This window comes from Pan paniscus, chromosome 15, assembly GCF_029289425.2.
Source record: "Pan paniscus chromosome 15, NHGRI_mPanPan1-v2.0_pri, whole genome shotgun sequence".
In the NCBI taxonomy this organism is placed as follows: Eukaryota; Metazoa; Chordata; class Mammalia; order Primates; family Hominidae; genus Pan; species Pan paniscus.
This window is the reverse complement of record NC_073264.2, coordinates 100,919,556-100,935,275: the sequence shown is the minus strand read 5'-3', so window position 1 is coordinate 100,935,275 and position 15,720 is coordinate 100,919,556. Positions and strand designations below refer to the sequence as shown.

The 15,720-nt window shown below is 46.6% G+C and overlaps 1 protein-coding gene across 3 annotated transcripts in view; it reads right to left on the bottom strand.

Moving 5' to 3' along the window:
- The window catches only part of EML1 (EMAP like 1), a 203,668-nt gene that overhangs the window by 161,736 nt on the left and 26,212 nt on the right, over positions 1–15,720 (bottom strand). Inside the window, exon 1 of one of the 3 annotated variants that reach the window (XM_003832851.5) lies at positions 5,592–5,936. The exons of the other annotated variants lie outside the window; for them this stretch is intronic. The gene's annotated coding sequence lies outside the window, so the exon portion shown is untranslated. Of the gene's footprint in view, positions 1–5,591; positions 5,937–15,720 lie in introns of those variants that run through there. 3 annotated transcript variants of the gene reach the window in all.

Genomic DNA, 15,720 nt, shown 5'->3' with positions numbered 1-15,720 from the left:
GGAAATAAAGTGAAGTTCGCCTGTTGACAAGTGTCATCTGTAGTCTCAGGACTTGCAGGTACTGTTTGAATGTCCCCCCTCTAAGACTTGAATGGAGAGCCAAGAATCTGAACATTTGAGAACATATAAAAGTAACAAAAAAAGGTAGAGTGAGGGGATATGAGGAAACAACACAGAGAGCAGAAGGAAATAAAACTATTATTTATATCCTCATAGGTCAAAGTTATTGCATCCACAAAATAAGAATGCTATTTATAAAATTAGATGATAAAACATCTTTGAAAATTAAAAATATGGCCATAGAAATACAATCCCCACAGCAATGTCTACTGATAGATTTGAAGAAATCTCCCAGAAAAATAGAACAAAAAAGACAAAGCTACACAGAATATAGGAGGAAAAAAATGGGATATCATATTGGGAAGTTCAGCATCTGAATAACAAGTTTCAGGAAGAGAAAATGAAGAAAATAGAGGAAGGGAAATCATCAAAGAAATAATTCAAGAAAAGTTTCCAAAACAAAGAAACATGACACATGAATTTCTAGATTGAAAGAGCCTACTGAGTGCCCAGCACATCGGAGGAAAAACAAAACAAAACACCACCACCAAATGTTATTTATACCCACCAAATGTTACGTCCATCAGATGTTATATGCACCAGATGTTTTAGAACACTGGGGATAGGAAAACATTCAAAAAGCTTCTAGAGAGAAACAACAGTCTCAGACAAAGAATTAAGAATTAGAATGGCATTGGATTTCTAAACAGTAATGATAGGAGCTAGAAAACAACAGATAAATGCAAAGAATACATTTTTGAGGGAAAAAATTATTTTAACCTGTAATTAAAGACCCAGACACACCATCAAATCATGTGTGCAAGTGGAATAAAGACATTTCTAGTCACACAAGATCTCAAAAACTTAGCTCTTCTGTGCCTCCTTTCTCAGGAAGCTACTGCAGGATGTGCTTCACCAAAACGAGGGAGTTGCCAAGAAAGATTACATGGGATTCAGAAAACAAGGAATCAACACAGGAGAGAAATAAAAGGAATCCGCAGGAAGTGGATGGACAGTAACAATCATGCTAACAGGCAACCAGTCCAGACTACAGTGGGATAACAGAGGCTCTGGAGAAATGCCACCAAGAAGCTGAAATTAGAAGCTGTCAGAAAAAGATTTACATATAAGGCAGAATAGTTGGGGATGACTTAGTGAATGATACATGGAAAATAGAAGACAGTAATTTACTACAGGAAAAACAAAAAATTGTCTAAGAAAGGAAATTCAATCATACAATATGGCTTAACTTTGAGTAGTGTTTGATAGTCATAGTAATATAAACACACACTGGCCAAATTTTAAAATTCTGACATGACTATATTAGGAAGAGGAAGGGTATGTATCCACATGTGAGTATGGAGTAAGCGATGTGAGTGAGAACTAAATCTTCATCTTCCTGGCAGGACATTAACAGATTAAAAAATGCCTGGCCCAGACCTTTTCAAATTGGTGCCTTGCAAATTGGTGACTCATGCCTGTAATCCCAACACTTCACGAAGCTGAGGCAGTTGAGTCCAGGAGTTCGAGACCAGCCTTGGCAACATAGTGAGACCCTGTCTCTATAAAATAAAATAAAATGGCAAAAATTAGCCAGGCATGGTGGTGTGTGCCTGTAGTCTCAGCTGCTCAGGAGGCTGAAGGGAGAGGATCACTTGAGCCACAGGAGGTTGAGACTGCAGTAAGCCTAACCTGGGCAACAGAGCATGAACCTGTTTCAAAACAAAACAAAACAAAACAAAACAAACTGCCCCACAAAAATGCTTGGACTTGGACAGTCAGGAAGTAGCAGTATATGCATGTTATTTCAAGAAAGGTAAAGGCAGCGGGCGTGGTGGCTCACGCTTCTAATCCCAGCACTTTTGGAGGCTGAGGCGGGCGGATTGCTTGAGGTCAGGAGTTTGAGACAAGCCTGGCCAACATGGTGAAACCCCGTCTCTACCAAAAATACAAAAATCAGCTGGGCGTGGTGGCAGCCAGCTGTAATCCCAGCTACTGGCTAGGCTGAGGCAGGAGAATCACTTGAACCTGGGATGCAGAGGTTGCAGTGAGCCAGGATCGTGCCACTGCACTGCAGCCTGGGCGACAGCACAAGACTCCTCTCAAACAAACAAACAAAAAGAAACAAAAAAAGAAAGAAAGGTAAAGACATACCAAAAGGCAAGGGTAACATATTTGGAAGCGGTAACTGCTTCCAGGAGGTAGGAAGAACGCTAGGGATGGCGTGGGAAATGAGGGGAGGGAACTGCAACTTCTTTGTCTTAAGCCTTGTAGAACTGTTTGATTTTTTTTTAAGTACGTGCAGTCTGTAACTGATAAATTTAAATTAAGCTTAAAATCATGTACATTTTAATCTTTCTTCTTGAGCTCCCATTTATTTATTTGTTCTCAGTTTGTTCATTCATTCACTCAGTCTACCAACATTTGCTGTGAGTCTTCTTCTGTGGGTTGGCTGCTGGGACAGCTGAAGACGAAATCTCAATTCCTGCTCAGAGAGGACCTTTCCTTTTAATAAGAAAAACTTCAAGGAGGTTAAAGCTGTATGTGCCTTTTACTTTATTTTGCGTGGTAGCTGATTTTCTGAAGAACTCTCAATTCTACATTTGAAATCAGTTGAGGTCTTGGGACAACAGTGGTTGAAGCTCATGATTTAAAGTGTTCCCATGATAAATCCATCAGGAAAAAAATCCTGCACAATATATGAATATGTAATCTATGTCTTCTTATACTGGCCACTCTGTTGAGAAATCGACGTGGCTGTAGGAAAGGTAGCTGAAGAACAAACTTTCAGGAAACATATCACCATTTGAGAAGAGGGGAATTCACTTACGGCCAATATTACTCGTGATGACAAATTAGAATTCACTTATGTAGCATATACTGAGCTGTGCCCCTTAATTACATTATTTTGTGCACTTTTACTGACGTCCTGTAGTAAAAGCTAGTTATATCCAATAAACCTGATAGTAAAATGTTCGGCTGTACATCATAGGGATTCTGCACTAATTAATTTCACAGGTGTTTTTTTTTTTTTTTTGAGATGGAGTCTCGCTCTGTCACCCAGGCTAGAGTGCAGTGGTGCGATCTCAGCTCACTGCAACCTCTACCTCCCAGGTTCAAGCGATTCTCCCACCTCAGTCTCCCAAGTAGCTGGGATTACTGGTGCTCACCACCACACCCTGCTAATTGTTTGTATTTTTAGTTGAGACGGGGTTTCACCATATTGGCCAGGCTGGTCTCGAGCTCCCGACCCCTCAGGTGATCCACCTGATTTGGCCTCCCAAAGTGCTGGGATTACAGGCATGAGCCACCGCACCTGGTCAATTTCACAGGTTTTTATATTTCCTCCATTTATAACAAACATAATTGCTTCCTTTCAGCTTCATCTGTAAGGGCTCTGAGGAGAATCTCTTCTATATATTTAATCTAGGAATGGCTGTGTTACCTGCTAAGATTTCATTTTTGCTTGTAGGACATTTTATTGCACCATTTGAAAGCAGCAGGAAAATATTCTTAAAAGACAGCCATAGTTTTGAAAAATCATGTTTTAGCTGGAAGAATATAGACATAAACTGTATCATGAAATTGTGCTGTGAAAATCCTCTCAAATATTATTTTTGTGTCAAAACTATTAATGTTCTTATAATGGGTCCTGGATGAATCTACAAAATGTTTTATTCAAGGTCCTTGAAATGACCTGAATTGCTATCCCAATACTGCCATTACACAAAGGAGCGGAGAGGCTAATAAGTTATATGCATATCTTAGGCACGCCTTTCAAATTGGTGCAAAAATCATGTGAAGTAAAATACATACCACAGTCATGAAAACGTAGCTTCCACATGGCGGCTGGGCCACTCACTAAAACGCAACTCCAACGCAATCACTCTCCAGATCAAAAGCCCCTGGGCTCCCTGCTGCCCGGCATGAAGAGTAAACCCAGCCCATGGGCCTGCCATCATGGTGCCAGATCAATCTTGCTGGCGTGGGATCTGTCACGTCCATCCATGCCTCAGCCTACTTGCCTGTGAAGTGAAGCACTTGCTGTACTCTGGGTCTGCCTCACTCTTTCCATCTCACATCTTGACTGTCCCTTCCCACTGCTCCACATTTCCCCAGCCACCACGTCTCAAGTTCATCTCAAATGCCACTGTTCTGGGAGCCGGCTCTTCCCTCCCTGTCATATGCCCTTTCTCCCTCCTCTGAACGCCTCCGTGCCTAGTACCTGTCCAGGTCTGTGACAGTCCTCTGTGGCCTTGCCTAGTTCACCCACTGAGCTCTGCACTCCCTGAGAATAGAGATCGGATCCCTCCTGGATGCTCTGTAATTAGGAAACAGATTTGACTTGAAGACATAGCCTCATGCCTATTTCAAGGCTCCTGTAACTTTTCAAGAAGGCTGTGATGCTGTGATGCTCTGCCTCTGTGTCCTGGGCAGTGCGCCAGCAAACCGCATTCCTAATTACATAACAGTATTCAAATGCATGTCAGTATGAAAAGAGGAATCAACTCTATTTTGTATTTTTTTTAAAACAGAAAAGCTTTTTTTCTGATCACTGGACTACTTTCCATTTTAAGCTAATTAGTAAATTGCATTTTTGGCTCTTTAACTGGCTAGGTTAAATTTAGCTCATCTTTTCCCTTAAAGTCAAGCTGTCAGTGGGTTTTGCAATTAAAATTTCCACTCTCAACTTTCATTCTCATTCAAGAGGATGCTGGCAAGCCACCCCCTCCTTCTGCCCTTCCTTCCTTCAGCTTCTCCCCTACTCAAGGCTTCACACAGACATGGGAAGATGGCCCTTTACCCCTAGAACTGCAGGGCACTACAAGCATGGCCCTCACCAGCAGGCAGGGCATCCGCCCAAGGGTGCAAACGTCACTCACTCAGCCATGCTGCTGAGCACCCAGACTATCCCAGTGGAGCTATTGAAATTATGCAGCATCCTATGTGGCCAGGGCTAGAGCAGGGGCTTGGAGGGCTGCTCGCGTGCCAAGCATGAACCCTTGAGTGGGTGGATATGGGGAGGTCTGAGGAGTCCCAGAGGAGGAGGGTGAGGGAAGGAAAAAGGGTACACTCGGGAGGCATAGAGGATAGGGCAACATTACAAAAATACTGGGCATTACAGAAGCATTTGCATCTTTTAACAATCGCCATGGCCAAACCAGGTGACTCTGGGCCCTGCCAGGCCCCAGAGCTGCCTAAGAACAATGTGGTGAGGAGCGTGGATGCGGGTTAGGGTGGAGGTCACAAGACCACGCTGTCACTGTGACCAGAGTCATTCTAGAGCCCGGGAAAGTCCCCCCATGCCTAGAATCCTGCTTCTCATCTCCAACCCCTCTGCTCTTTGCTTGGAGCTCTCTGTCACCCTCCCTCCCTCCCTGTCTCCCCTGGAGTCCTGCCAAGGGCTCTTCTCCTGGCCCAGGCTCTTTCTGCCCACCCCCAAGTGTGGTTCAGAGGTCCCCCGCCCTTGGCCCAGTACCCCAGCCCCTCAGAAGGACAGACTGAAGGAGGGAGTCGGGGAAGATGCTCACCCAGCCGTCGTGAAGCAGAAGACAAGAGGCCAGGCCTCCCCTGTGTAAGCTGCCCAGCCGCCCCTCCTCCAAGGGAAGATGGGGGGCGGGGGGCAGAGGCCGGCTTTACGAGCAGAGCGCCGGTATCCCACTTCCCTCGTGGCCATTAAGCAAGATGGGCTGGGGATTTCCAAGAAGAGAGAAGGAGGCATCCATTATGCAGGCACTAATGAGTCTCAGGTCCCAGCTCTCTGAGACCTGGGCAGGGCCGGGGAGGGGGAGCGGCGCCCACCTCGGCCTGGCTGCTCCTCTTCCCATCCAGGCTCCTGCTTTCTGCCACAAGATCCTGCGCATCTGGGTGATGGCAAGTAGGGCAGACGGGGCGCCCCAGGGGGACGGCTGCAGTTAGTGAAATGAGCTCCGTGGCCTGGGAGTTCTGCAGAGCAGAGAGGGGATCCGGAAGCAAGTGCCTGCCTCTTTGTAGTCAGATGGCATTTTGATGGAGAATTGCCTGGGGTAAAACTGGAAAACCTTTTTCCTGTTCCAGCAGCATGGTCCTGGGCAACGTCCACCCCTCTCTGGGCCTGAGGCAGGTAGATTCTGGGACCTCCTGGGGTCTTTGCAGCCTGTGCTCCAGTGGCCCTAGCTGTGTGGGAGGCTCCCCAGTGCCTGTCTACAGAATAGTGAGGAAAATGTAGAGGGAGTTTGTCATGAAATAAAATGTATTTTAATTTTAGAACTTAGTCTTATTCTGAGATTGTTCATCTGACATTGGTGATAAAGTAGCCTTGCTTTTATGAAATGAGGGCCAGAGTAGATGGTCATTACTTTTGAATGTCTTTATTTACCGAAACAAAAAGTTGGCATGCGCAGGGTGTGTGGGGAAGTGGGAAAGTCTGTGAATCACCGTTTAGCCCTGAGGCCTGAGCCCTGAAGGATTTTGGGCTTTGGTAGCTGTAAGCCCCAGAGGGGTGTGGAGGAGGAGAGAACATGGTCACACACCCCATCTGTAGGAACCTATCTGTGGGGATGGCCTGTGACCACTTGCATCCAGATGTTCAAGATGCAAAGCCTTCTAAGCCATGGACAGGGAAGGGAGAAATTCTTGTATTTTATTCATTCAAGGGGCTCTTACAGTCACAGCACCTGCTCCTTGTCTGTCAAGCATCAGAGCACCACGGGTCAAACAGTGGGTTGTGACCCACTAATGTGTCATAAAATCAATTTAGCAGGGACTGAGATGAGCATTGTTCAAATGAAATGTTGTGAAATATAGCAGAAAATATGAGAATTATATTAATACTATATGTAGATATGAAATAGAGCAAGTATTGATTCATGAACCTTTTGCTCCACTTCTGGTATGAAGCAATAAAAGTCCTAAAAACCTCCTGCAGACAACACAAACGCTATACAAAATAATAAAAACAATGCCTGGAGGGCTTTGGAGAGTTGACAAAAGCAGGCAGGTTTTGGAGCAATGTCCAAACCTAGGGAGAGGAATCAACCCCCAGGGGGTGAGTTTCACATTTTCACAGCTCTGTCTTAAGGGCAGCCCCCTTTGTGGTGGTGGCACAAGGTGACCGTGTTCCAGTAGAAAGTCTGTTGTCTGGACAGAGGAAGCAAGAGAAGCAGCCCTGGACAACCACGGTTATTAGAGAATGGGGAGAAACCCAAGAAAAGAGGTAGCCAGAGAAGGAGAACCCCAAATTTAGCATGTAAACTCTGCCCAGCTCTCTGGCTGGCTCCCAACACACAGTTTGCAAGGCATATTAAAAGCAGTCTAAACTGAGAGCTGAGCCCCTGCCCATTACAAGTGTCACAAAGTTTGAGGTGTGAGTCTAACAAGTTAATTGTCTGCTGAAACAAAAACATCAACACTATTAAGCAATATGACACAATCAAGAGTGTACAACACAGAACAATCACAACATCCAGGATACAATCCGAAATCACTCAACTCACAAAGTGCCAGAAAAATGCAACCTATTCTCAAGAAAACGGTCAATCGACACATACCAATCCTGAGATAACCCAGATATTGAAAATGTTAGACAAGAACTTTAAAGCAGCTGTTACAACAATATTCAATGAAGTAATGAAAACTGTGTTGTAATAAAAGGTATGACATAGGCAAGAAACAGAAAATATGAAAAGGAACCAACCGGCAGCATTATTTTTTGTTTTGTTGTTTGTTTGTTTTGGTTTTTATTTGTTAGTTTTGAGACAGGGTTTCACTCTGTCACCCAGGCTGAAGTATGGTGGCATGATCATGGTTCACTGTAGCCTCAATCCCCTGGACTCAAGTGATCCTCCTACCTCAGCCTCCCAGGTAGCTGGGACTGCAGGCACACACCACCATGCCTGGCTAATTTTTGTATCTTTTGTGGAGATGGGGTTTCACCATGTTTCCCAGGCTGGTCTCAAACTCCTGGGCTCAAGTGACCCACCTGCCTCAGACTCCCAAAGTGCTAGGAATATAGGCGTGAGCCATGGCGCCCAGCCTGGCAGAATTATTTGTAATAGCCAAAAAAATGGAAACAATCCACATGTCTCTCAACTGATGAATGATTAGGCAAATGTGGTTTATCCATGCGATGAACTGTTACTCGGTCATAAAAGGAGTGAAGTACTCATACAGGCTTCAACATGGATGAACCTTGAAAACGTTATGTTAAGTGAAAGAAGCCACATGCAAGAGACCATAATCCCATTTATAGTAAACGTCCAGAATAGGCAAAACCATAGAGACAGGAAGTAGATTAATGGTTGCCCAGAGACTGAGGGGAAGGGAAGATGAGGACCAATTGCTAATGGGTATGGGGTCTTTTTTCAGGGTGACGAAAAATATACTCTAATAAATAAAAAGGTAAGATATCTCAGCCATTGACTCTGCAAAATTCAGCATCTAGTGGGTGAGACAGATACTGATCATTATAATATCAGTGGGAGGCTGGGCGCGGTGGCTCACGCCTGTAATCCCAGCACTTTAGGAGGCTGAGGCGGACAGATCACGAGGTCAGGAGATCAAGACCATCCTAGCTAACATGGTGAAACCCCATCTCTACCTAAAATACAAAAAATTAGCCGGGCGTAGTGGCGGGTGCCTGTAGTCCCAGCTACTCGGGAGGCTGAGGCAGGTGAATGGCGTGAACCCAGGAGGCGGAGCTTGCACTGAGCCGAGATCGCGCCACTGCACTCCAGCCTGGGCAACAGAGCGAGACTCTGTCTCAAAAAAAAAAAAAAAAAAAAAAAAAAATCAGCGGAAACTGCTGTAAGGAAGAGTAAGAAAGCGAAGAAATTAATGTTTCTTGAGCACCTACTATGTTCGAGGCCCTGTGCTCAGCATATGACACTGTTCAATAATTCTTGTTACTTCGCCAGGTGATAGGAACATCCCTGTTTTACAAATGGAGAAAATGAGGCCCAGGGAGGTAAAGTAACTGAGCTGATACTATGGACTGAACATTTGTGTCCTCCCAAAATTCATGTGTTGAAATACTAATGAAATGGTGGAATTTCGAGGTGAGCCTTTGGGAGGTGATTAGATCATAAGAGTGGAACCCACATGAATGAATTTATTTCCTTAAAAAAAGACATGATCTCTCTTCATGCAGGTCAAAATAAAAGATAGATAGATAGATAGATAGATAGATAGATAGATAGATAGAAAGAAATTTTTTAAAAAGACACAAGAGCTTGCTTCGTCTTTCTTTGCTTTCCACCATGTGAGAATACAAGAAGAAGACAATTGTCTGTGAACCAGGAAGACAGCCCTCCCCAGACACCAGATCTGCCAGCACTTTGATCTTGGACTTCCCAGCCTCCAGAACTGTGAGCAATAAATGTCTCTTGTTTTATCCACCAAGTCTATGATATTCTTTTATAGTAGCCCAAACTGACAAACAGAGCTCTGATGATCATAGGAGGACAGAGGAGGGTCATTCCACTATCTTAGGGGAAATGGGGAGGAATGGTACAAAGGTTAAGTGTCACCAAAACCCGGTGGACAAGGAGAGAAAAGCAAAGTGAGCAAAGTAAAGAGGCGGGAACGTTTGTGCTGGCATGTATGGGCCATCAGGTGGCTGGAACTTGCAGGGGACAGAAGGGACTGGTAGGGAATGTGGTTGGAGGGGTGAACTGGGCCAGACCAAGCTCAGCAGAACCCATTTCTATTCCCAGGAAAAGGAGGAAAGAGGAGCAAGAACAAGATAAGGAGGATCTGCTGGTGCTGATTGCTGCCCACTTCTCAGCCAGCCCCTCATGGGAGTGTAGCCTCGGAGGAATTGTCCCTACATTTAAGTGGTGTCCTGAGAAAACCTGAGCATTAAAGGCAGGTACATCTGGAAGCCATCATGACATTTGTCCTGATGCTGAAACTCATGTGACTGATTTCTCGAGTGTAGGGGCAGGTACTGCAGAGACTTGATAGTGACCATCACCCTGAACTAGTTGTCAGGTCTCAGAAAGAAGTGATATCAGATTGACAAACCACTGAAACTGACCTGTCTGCTCTAAATGCATGGCCCTGGGGAGAATGGGATCCCTGGAAATGGAGAGGAGCTTGCGTCCCTGCCCACTGTGGGGGAGGCCAAGGTTACTCAGGGCTGGGGCCAGCACTGCCTACTGAGGACAAGCCTTGAAGGGCTGTGTGCTTCCACTTCCAAAGGGCCACCTCCTGCTGGTGCCCACGGTGAGGACCCTGCGATGGGAGAAAATGATCCTTGGAACAGTGCTCCCTGTCTGTGTGCTGACACCCCAGCTCCCCGAGTGCTCAGCACCTGCTGCGAAACCGCTGGTGGGCTGACTTGACCGAGGAGACGGCCACGCTGCTCAGAGTCACTAGCAAATGTGGGGCTCAGAAGCTGGCTGAGAAAGGAGGACCAGACAGGGAGCCTTCCAGTTGGTTCCCCTACTAGGTAGAGGGGTCTGTAGTTTTTGGTAACCTCAAATCCACATCGAAACCACCAACCAATACCAGTTTGGGTCACCCTGGATCCCCAAACTGCTGTCAAAAATAATATACAAGCAGGCCAGGCATGGTGGCTTACGCCTGTAATCCCAGCACTTTGGGAGGTCAAGGCAGGCAGATCATCTGAGGTCAGGAGTTTGAGACCAGCATGGCCAACATGGTGAAACACCAACTCTACTAAAAATACAAAAATTAGACAGGCATGGTGGCGGGCGCCTGTAATCCCAGCTACTCAGGAGGCTGAGGCAGGATAATCACTTGAACCTGGGAGGCAGAGGTTGCAGTGAGCCAAGATTGTGCCACTGCCCTCCAGCCTGGCGACAAAGGGAGACTCCATCTGAGAAAAAAAAAAAAAAAAAAAAAAAAAGACCACAGAAGCAGCCCTGGGGATTGTTGGAATGCATCTCTACCTTCCCCTTTCCCCAGCTGTTCTGGTGCAAGAGTCACACAGTTGAAGCTCCGCCCATCTTTGTGCCCAGTAATCCCGTGCTGTCACAGAGATGGCCACTCCTGGCCCTGGGCATGTCTGCCTTACCCCCACCTCCTCCCTTTGCTATATTCCAGCCATGTAGAGTGACTGATAGTTCCGTGAGCCATATCGTGCTGCTCTGTGTCTCTGCGCCTGTGCCCGAGTTCCTTTGGCCATTTTGGACCCTCTTCCTCCGAGGCAGCTCCATCAACCCCACAATCCTTCCTGCCACAGACGTCACCACCCCAGCTCAGACAGCGGCTCCGTGAGACCCTCAGAGACCCCATCTCACCACTCCACCATGAAGAATGAGTTCCTCCCTCCCCTGGGTCACGTCTAAGAATAGCACACCCTTGAGAATTTCACTTAGCACGTGGCATTGTAATGGCTGGATTTCCTCCGCTCTAAGACACACCTTTATGCTTTCGAAGCTTTCTGGAATTGGGATGAATCTTACATTCAATGTGCACCCTTCGTGTGGGATCACTTCTCCATGCCCCATCTCTGGGAGAAGCCACTGGGAAGTCGAAGGAGTGACTTCAAATCAGGGTGACTTGGCCTATTCCACCTGATTTACCCTGTGCCCCCCAGCCCAAGGCAGATGGGACCTGGCAAGCATTTGCTGGATCCGAATTTGAATTCAAGGATTTCTTGAGGCCAGCTCTGAGTATAGTTGTGTGCTCAGCAAAGTTGGGGGGGGCGGTTCAGAATAAATATAAGACAAAGTCTCTGTCTCCTTGAAGCTCATGGCGAAATCCATGTCTTGTTGAAGGTGACAGATGTGTACGTGAATGAGGGGACTTGGGGGAGGCCCTGAGGAAAGCAGCCAACAGTAATGCAAGACAAAGCCATCTGCAACAGCACCTTGGCCTGAAATAAGGGGGGGCTTGTATTTGGCTTTCGTTTTTTGAAAAGGGTCTCACAATTTGTAAACGTCTTGCATTTTTTCAACGGATCCCACAGAGAACCCTAATTCCTATTCTCCATCCCCCCCTTTTTTTTCTTGAGATGGAGTCTCACTCTGTCACCAGGGTGGAGTGCAGTGGCGTGATCTCAGCTCACTGCAACCTCCGCCTCTCTGCTTCCTGGGTTCAAGCGATTCTCCTGCCCCAGACTCCCGAGTAGCAGGGACTATAGGTGCGCACCACCACACCCAGCTAATTTTTGTATTTTTAGTAGAGTTGGGGCTTCACCATGTTGGCCAGGATGGTCTCCATCTCCTGACCTCATGATCTGCCCGCCTTGGCCTCCCAAAGTGTTGGGATTACAGGCGTGAGCCACCGTGCCCGGCCAATGCCGTTTTACAGAGAAAAGAACTGAGGCTTGGAGAGAAATAGTCTTGCCCAAAGTCAATGACTAGCAAGTGCTGGAACCAGGACCAGACCTGACCCATGCTCCCTCTCGGCTATAGTAAGCTCTGGTTCATGGAACCCAGCTCTTCTCCTTAAAATAGGAATTTGTAGCCCACTTTTTAGCAGAAGTCAAATCTCGTTTCTGTGAAATAAGAAGTAATCCCTGAAGTTTCTCACCGTGCCCTCTTCTCACACAGTCACCATGGCGATGGAAAAATATTATGCGGTGGGGGAATTATGGGACTATGATTCAGCAGGGCCAGCAAGAGGACCTTTGGAAAACGGTGACTCCCAGTGGACACGCTGCATTTTCAAAGCCAACACTCCAGGATGATGGATTGCACTTTGCTTCCTATAGAAGCCCGGTGGCCAGCCTCTCTCCATTAGCGGCCTACCCTCTCTCTCCATGCAAACATTTTTCTTACAAGAAAAGCATTGGTCATTTATTACCATGATTGCTGCTTGGCAACATGGGATTGTGGAAATCAGCTGGCTTCGTTAAATTTTAAACATTTATCCTTGCCAAGTGAAACAAATTATTGATGTTGATTTGGGCGGACATTTAACATTTTCCAAGAGAAATTCAATGGTGAAGAGTTCAAACGTGGTTTTTAAGACTAGAATGGTGGAGCTGTTCATTTGACATTAACTAATGCTGGAATACAATGGTCTTCTTCAGCTGCTGTTGGGAAGCCCCCCTAAAATTGCGAGTTGGTCTATGTGTGATAGAAACATACCAACTGAGGTCTTCAAAAAAATTAAAAATTAGGCCGGACATGGTGGCTCACGCCTGTAATCCCAGCAATTTGGGACGCAGAGGTGGGTGGATCCCCTAAGATCAGGAGTTCGAGACCAGCCTGGCCAACATAGTGAAACCCTGTCTCTACTAAAAATACAAAAATTAGCTGGCATGATGGTGGGCACCTGTAATCCCAGCTACTCAGGAGGCTGAGGCAGGAGAATTGCTTGCACCCACAAGGCAGAGGTTGCAGTGAGCCAAGATCACACCACTGCACTCCAGCCTGGGCAACAGAGTGAGACTCTGTCTCAAAAAAAAAAAAAAAAGTAAAAGTTTAATTTCCATGTGATCCAACAATTGCACTTCTGAGTCTACCCCCAAAAGAATAGAAAGCAGAGACTCAGGTAGGTGTTTGCACACCCATTTTCATAGTAACATCATTCACGATAGATAAAAGGTGGAAACAGCCTAAGTGTTCATTGACGGATGAATGGGTAAGTAGTAAATAAAATGTAGTAATCATTTTATTAACCATTAATCATTAGCCATGAATGTGTAAGTAGTAAATAAAATGTGGTAACCATTTTATTAACCTTTAATTATTAACCATTAAACCAGGCCAGCCACAGTGGCTCATGCCTGTAATTCCAGCACTTTGGGAGGCCAAGGCAAGCAGATCACTTGAGGCAGGGGGTTCAAGACCAGCCTGATAAACATGTGGAAACCATGTCTGTACTAAAAATACAAAAATTAGCCAGGCGTGGTGGTGCACGCCTGTAATCCCAGCTACTCGAGAGGCTGAGGCATGAGAATCACCTGCGCCTAGGAGGCAGAGGTTGCAGTGAGCCAACATTGCATCACTGCAACTCCAGCCTGGGCGAAAGAGCCAGACTCTGTCTCAAAAAAAAAATATATATATATAGTGCGGTAAATCTATACAATGTAATATTTTTAACTTTAAAGGAAGAAAATTTTGACACGTTACAACACGGAGGAACCTTGACCTTGAGGATATATAAATGAAATAAACCAGAAATAAAAGGACAAATACTATATGATTACACTCACATGATGTACCTAGAGCAGTCAAATTCATAGAGACAGAAAGTAGATTGGTGGTTGCCAGGGGCCTGGCGTGGTGGGGGGAGGTTATTGTTCAATGGGCACAGAGTTTCCACTTGGCAAGATGAAATGGGCTGTGGAGATGGATGGGAGTGAGGGTTGTACAACTATGTGAATGGACTAATGCCACTCAACTGTACACTTAAAATGGTTAAGACAGGCTGGGCATGCCTATCTTACACGCCTGTAATCCCAGCACTTTGGGAGGCTGAGACTGGAGGATTACTTGAGCCCAGGAATTCGACATCAGCCTGGGCAACATAAGAAGACCCCATCTCTACAAATTAAAGAAAAAAAATTAGCTGTGCATGGTGGCGCTCGCCTGTGGTCCTGGCTACTCGGGAGGCTGAGGTGGGAGGATCGTTTGAGCCCAGGAGGTCGAGGCTGCAGTGAGCCATGATTGTTCCACTTCGCTCCAGCTTGGACAACAGAGTAAGACCCTGTCTCTAAAAACAACAACAACAACAACAACAACAAAAACAATTAAGATAGTAAATTTTGTTATATATTTTACTATAGTAAAAAAAACAACACCGACTGAGGAATGGGCAGGACAGCGGTTTGGGTGTCCCTATACACTGACTTGGATCCAGTCCTGGCCATGCCAAAAGTCTATCAAGAAACTGTATCGCATCCTGCTCCAAGCTCCTGTGGTTCAGTGGCCATGTGGAGCCCACCCTGCTGCTTCTGTGCCTGGGCTGGAATTTGGGACGTGTCTCCCCTTTCCTTCTCAGCCACCTCCTTCTCTCCTTGCAGCGGCACCTCCAGGAAGCCTGCCCTGACGCTCCTTGGCCTTCATCCGTTCGCCAACCTGCATGCTCCACTAGACTGTGAATGTACAGAGCTCGCTGCTGAAAGCCTGCTCTTGAGACCAGCAGCATCCGCTAAACCTGGGAGCTTGTCAGAAATGCACATCACCCAGGGAGACTTCAGTGGGGAAGACCAGCCCAGGGCTCTGCCTCGGCCAGGACGGTGGCCAGGGAAGTGGAGAGGAGGCTGAACAGGGCAGCTGAATTCCAGCCCCACCTGGCACTATCTGTGTGACCTTGGGCAAATCGCTTAGCCTCTCTGAGCCGCACTTCCCTCATCTGTAAAATTGCAGGGCTGCTGCGAGAAGGAAGAAGAACAACCTGGGTGAAGAGCTGCTGTGAGAACTCTGTGAGCTGGGGGAGGAGGCAGGAGGAGAACAGCTCTGGAGCCACCCAGCCCAACATCCTCATGGAAGAGTGAGCCACACAGAGAGGGCAGTGAAAGGAGGAAGGTCACACAGCAAGTCAGCGGTGGCCTGAGACTAGCAGGCTTCTCCACTGCCCCCACTCACTGGTACCAGGGCTCCTCAGCCTGCAGCCAACTGTCTCCTCCCCCAGAAGCACTTGAGGACCTCAGCTGCCTGGCGGCGTTAGCAAGAAGAAAAGGGCGGCCCCAACACACCCCCAGCTGCCTTCCAAAGAAGCCTGCACAGGTCATGAACCTCTCAGAACACAAATTTCCTGCAG